The following is a 6000-nucleotide window of genomic DNA, read 5'->3' as shown; positions in this document are numbered from 1 at the left end:
CATGTGTATGTGACAAATAAAATTTGATTTGACAGTAAACAAATTTGTGCACAACATTGTGAGAGAAATAAGCTTTTTGTGCATATGGAACATTTCTGGGATCTTTTATTTTCAGCTCATGAAACATGGGACCAACACTTTACATGTTGCGTTTATATTTTTGTTCAGTATAAATGGAGTGTCTCGGATTTACCTATAGAATACGAAATGCTGTTGTGAGACCAGGTTTCAACCCACTTCGTGGTCATATTTTCACGGGCAGATATTGGGTAGAAGTAAACCCCTTCTCTTCGCCTGTGCAGCTCTGGCTAAAAGCCTATTTTCTTACAAATCATGCCTGAGTTGGGTGTGGTAGTCCTGAGAAATAAACCAGTCCTACATTAATCATCCCACATGATTTGACTATTTACCTTGTAATACTCTACAACCAAACTACACATACCGAGTCCTCCGCCCTTGGGTTGTCACTAATTACCCCAGCCACAAAGTCGTACACACCGCCTATTTCTACAATTTATCTTCTTAAAATCTGATTTTAAACCTATCCCTAACCGGAAACCTTAACCTAATCACACTGCTAAGTGTATGCCTAACCGTAACTTTAAATAAATACCAAAAAGCTTTAAAAAATAACGATAGGCCAATAGCCAATTTTGACTTTGTGGCTGTAGTAACTAGTGGAAACCCCTGCCCTTGTCCTCATTCTCGCATTGTAAGTGGTTGACGTACTTGTCAATCCAGTTATTGTTGCCGGCCCATACATAGCAAGATTGTGTGTGGACGTAAACTATCTGGATTTTCATGGATCACGCAGTTTAACGTACGTTTAAGTAGTTTTTTTTCCTTAAATGATCAGTGTCTATTTGTTTATATTAATATAAATGTGTTTTATGTACATTCACTTAGAATGAAATAACTGATTTAGGGCTATATACATGCCAAGGACAGACTGTCACTGGATATAGTCAGATAATAACAACATTATTAGCTATGTGGACATACCAGCCCATTTTATTTAGGGTTTTAGTCAAATGTATTGTTTAACATAATGTAGTCTAGAGTCAAATGATTTGGCAATTAGTGTTTTAATTTGAATAGCTATTAAGAATGAAGTACAGTCTATATTGTTACGTTTGGACAGCTTGTTCTTTTTTAAATACAAACCATAATAAATCCGCTCCCAGTTTTCGGTTCCCTTTATCCAACAATTGGCAAAATTATACAACAATGTAGGAATAGTTTCACTTAGTTTACAGTTCCTCCCCACTTCCTCTTTTGGCAACATCGCGGTCTGAATGAACCTTTTTAGTCTCGCGTATTACAATCGATTGATGGATTTTCTCATGAATAAAACCTTGTTGTGTGCGAACATAATCAACTTTAAGCGTCAAGTAAAATGTTTAAAGGACTAGTGCCCAATGTTTTCGCATTCCGGGGATTGATAGTTAAACATTACCCTGTTCTTACGCTAAACATTACCCTGTTCTTACGCAACAGTTTTCAATTATCTGATTCTTGTTGCAGCCACAATACAGTCTGTTCCACTCAGAGGATACAACTATGCAATTTAAACACACACGCAATATACAGTTGAAGTTGGAAGTTTACATACACCTTAGCCAAATACATTTCAACTCAGTTTTTCACAATTCCTGACATTTAATCCTAGTAAAAATCGCTGTTTTAGGTCAGTTAGGATCACCACTTTATTTTAAGAATGTGAAATGTCAGAATAATAGAATAATATAATTATTTATTTCAGCGTTTATTTCTTTCATCACATTCCCAGTGGGTCAAAAGTTTACATACACTCAATTACTATTTGGTGGCATTCCCTTTACATTGTTTAACTTGGGTCTAATGATTCGGACAGCCTTCCCACAATAATTTGGGTGAATTTTGGCCAATTCCTCCTAACAGAGCTGGTGTAAACTTTTCAGTTCTGCCCACAAATGTTCTACTGGATTGAGGTCAGGGCTTTGTGATGGCCACTCCAATACCTTGACTTTGTTGTCTTTAAGCCACTTTGGAAGTATGTTTAGGGTCATTGTCCATTTGGAAGACTAATTTGCGACCAAGCTTTAACTTACTGACTGATGTCTTGAGATGTTGCTTCAATATATTCACATAATTTTTCTGCCTCATGATGCCATCTATTTTGTGAAGTGCACCAGTCCCTCCTCAGCAAAGCACCCCCACAACATGATGCCACCCCCGTGCTTCACGGTTGGCATGGTGTTCTTCGACTTGCAAGCCTCCCCCTTTTTCCTCCAAACATAACCATGGTCATTATGGCCAAACAGTTCTATTTGTTTCATCAGACCAGAGGACATTTCTCCAAAAAGTATGATCTTTGTCCCCATGTGCTGTTGCAAACCGTAGTCTGGCTTTTTTATGGCGGTTTTGGAGCAGTGGCTTCTTCCTTGCTGAGCTGCCTTTTAGGTTATGTCGATATAGGAATCGTTTTACTGTGGATACAGACACTTTTGTACCTGTTTCCTCCAGCATCTTCACAAGGCCCTTTGCTGTTGTTCTGGGATTGATTTGTACTTTTCGCACCAAAGTACGTTCATCTCTAGGAGAAAGAACGCGTCTCCTTTCTGGGCGGTATGACGGCTGCATGGTCCCATGGTGTTTATACTTGCATACTATTGATTGTACAGATGAACGTGGTACCTTCAGGCATTTGGAAATTGCTCCCAAGGATGAACCAAATTTTTTGCAGACTGGCTGATTTTCTTGGTTGATTTCTTTTGATTTTCCCATGATGTCAAGCAAAGAGGCACTGAGTTTGAAGGTAGGTCTTGAAATACATCCATAGGTACACCTCCAATTGACTCCAATGATGTCAATTAGCCTATCAGAAGCTTCTAAAGCCATGACATCATTTTCTGGAATTTTCCAAGCTGTTTAAAGGCACAGACAACTTAGTGTAATTATTAAACTTCTGACCCACTGGAATTGTGATACAGTGATCAATGAGTGAAATAATCTGTCTTTAAACAATTGTTAGAAAATTACTTTAGATGTCCTAAACAACTTACCAAAACTATAGTTTGTTAACAAGACATTTTTGGAGTGGTTGAAAAACTAGTTTTAATGACTCCAACCTAAGTGTATGTAAACTTTCGACTTCAACTGTATATAATACAGTGCACATTTGCAGCCATCACATTAAACTGCGTTACTAGGCTAAGATAGATAGAGAGAGAAAGAACATTGATAAAAAAGAAAGGAAGAACCAAAATAAAAGACAGTTGAATTAAGAAGTCTGATACGTTATTTTAGAATTGGCCTGAAGGTTGACCTGCATATTTTATAGACATTTTGCCTTTGTAGCCTGAGTGCCAACCTAATAATATCCACTTCACCTATCGTAGATATGACTAAGCAAAACTCTCAGTGCAGTAAATGATAGGTGTGGAGGTGAGGCAATGGATGCTGTGGTAAATGGAAGAATGTCTATGTAACCTAACATGCTGACCACACCACCTGCGTTGCCTGCAAGAACGTTGCAAAATAAATGTACACATACATGTTATTCAATAATTTCATCCAAAACGCTTGTGCGCGTCAACGGGTGTCTGAGTAGCCAGGCGCTAAAATAGAATTTGGCAAGTCCAGTTGGTGGTGGTAATGCACCTTAAAGTTGGTTGCCAACTGCCATATAAAGTCCACAGAAGAAGAAGACTGAAGGAGGAGAGATTACTAGAAACTAACTAGGTTTCACCTTTTAACTCAAAATGAGTCAAAATTCTACAAAGTTCCAGAAAAAAAGGACCTTGTGCATTTCAGGTAAAATAACAACCCAATGTTTATATCCCAGGACATATTCGCAAGCAACAGCAAGCTAGCTGGCTAAATGTCCATGAATGTTTCATGGGTTTCGACCTGTCCCAAATTAATATAGTTGGTTCGGAGTTTGTTTTGATATTTCAATCTGCGTGTCTAGATGGACAAAATCAACATGTGTGTTATGGTGCACGCGGACGCATGCACGTGCCCAGTTTAGTCAGCATGTGACGTAGCAGGCATAACAGAAACACCTGAGCAGCATTTCATTTTTTATGGCCCTGTCGGGGAAGGTTATCTTCTGCTCTGGAGAACCAATCCAGTAAATGTGGAGGAGGAGTTACATGCTGACTACACTGGGCGTCCGCGTGCGCCATCTTGCACATGTTGATTTTGTCCATCCACACAGGATGAGATCAGGACATGCAGTTTGAAATATCAAAAATAACTCTGAACCAACTATATTAATGGGGACAGGAAGAAACACATGAGACATTCATGGACATTTAGATAGCTAGCTTGCTGTTGCCAGCTAATTTGTCCTGGGATATAAACATTGGATTGTTATTTTCCCTGCCCCAAAGCATAGTACCAACTGTAAAGTTTGGTGGAGGAGGAATAATGGCCTGGGGCTGTTTTTCATGGTTCAGGCTCCTTAGTTCCAGTGAAGGGAAATCTTAATGCTACAACATACAATGACATTCTAGACTATTCTATGCTTCCAACTTTGTGGCAACAGTTTGGGGAAGGCCCTTTCCTCTTTTAACATAACAAGGTAATTGTTTTTTATTTATTTAAACATTATTTAACTAGGCAAGTCAGTTAAGAACAAATTCTTATTTGCAATAAAGGCCTACCGGGGAACAGTGGGTTAACTGCCTTGTTCAGGGGTAGAACAGCAGATTTTTACCTTGTCAGCTCAGGGATTTGATCCAGCAACCTTTCGTTTACTGGCCCACGCTCTAACCACTAGGCTACCTGCCACCCCAATGCCCCCTTGCAATGCCCCCGTGCACAAAGTGAGGTCTATACAGAAATGGTTTGTCGAAATCGGTGTGGAAGAATTTGACAGACCTGCAGAGCCCTGACTTTAATCACATCGAACAACTTTGGGATGAATTGGAACCGACTGCTAGCCAGGCCTAATTGCCCAAAATCAGTGCCCTACCTCACTAATGCTCTTGTGGCTGAATGGAAGCAAGTCCCCGCAGCAATGTTCCAACATCTAGTGGAAAGCCTTCCATATTAACACCTCCATATTAACGGCCATGATTTTGGAATGAGATATTCGACGAGGAGGTGACATACTTTTGGCCATGTAATGTATGTGTACATTTATTTTGCCACACTCGCACACGCAACGTGCTGGTGTGGCCAGTATGTAAAGGTGGCGTGTTGCCTGGTGTCGCCTTGTTAATACAACGTTTCTAAAAACCATAGGTGGAACTTGCGAAACAGACTAAGCAGACCAGGCCGGGGTTTGGAGTTTGAGAAGTCAATGAGAGAAGTGAAAAATGATTCCTTTGTTAATTTTCTTGAAATCTAAAAGCACGACCTAGATTTGAGCAAATGTCTTAACTAGTTGAACATCTTAATACTCCAACCTCATGAAAGTGACAAACTGACACTTTTTCATTTTTGTCCAAAACAACTTATATCGAAGAAGTGCTTTTGATTTGACGGCCTGCACATGCGCAGTTCAGTGCGAGATGACCATTAAACCCGCTGACGTGTTTCTACGCATGAGCTTAGCTAGCCAACGTCGTCATGACGTTCACCTACAAGTGTGATCAGGGATTTCACCTGGAGAAGCAGTTTCTGCCTATCTTCATACTGTACAATCTTTGTTGTTAACGTCCAAATGTGGTAGTTGCGTCACAGGATCTCTTTCCATTTCCCATGAAAACCAGATGCATCTGTTTGTTCTGGCCTCACAGAGGGTGATCTCTATGCAACCAGGCAGCCAAGAACACCATATTCAGAATCCAAGAACACCATATTCAGAATCCAAGAACACCATATTCAGAATCCAAGAACACCATATTCAGAATCCAAGAACGCCATATTCAGAATCCAAGAACGCCATATTCAGAATCCAAGAACACCATATTCAGAATCCAAAAACACCATATTCAGAATCCAAGAATACCATATTCTAAAAGTGAGTTCCCTGTGGAACTCATAGAAAGCTCATCTATTTCTTTCTCA

At 39.8% G+C, this 6000-nt stretch overlaps 1 protein-coding gene across 2 annotated transcripts in view; it reads left to right on the top strand.

The window, feature by feature from the left end:
- Positions 1-736: 736 nt before the first annotated feature.
- Positions 737-6000, top strand: part of LOC112252057 (FYVE and coiled-coil domain-containing protein 1-like) — a 39543-nt gene continuing 34279 nt past the window's right edge. Inside the window, exon 1 of one of the 2 annotated variants that reach the window (XM_024422965.1) lies at positions 737-820. The gene's annotated coding sequence lies outside the window, so the exon portion shown is untranslated. The remainder of the gene's footprint in view (positions 821-6000) is intronic. The other variant, XM_024422966.2, reaches the window with a different exon arrangement.

This window comes from Oncorhynchus tshawytscha, linkage group LG06 (assembly GCF_018296145.1).
Source record: "Oncorhynchus tshawytscha isolate Ot180627B linkage group LG06, Otsh_v2.0, whole genome shotgun sequence".
NCBI classification, from domain to species: domain Eukaryota; kingdom Metazoa; phylum Chordata; class Actinopteri; order Salmoniformes; family Salmonidae; genus Oncorhynchus; species Oncorhynchus tshawytscha.
Note: the sequence above shows the minus strand (reverse complement) of the source record. Positions and strands in the feature narration are given on the sequence as shown.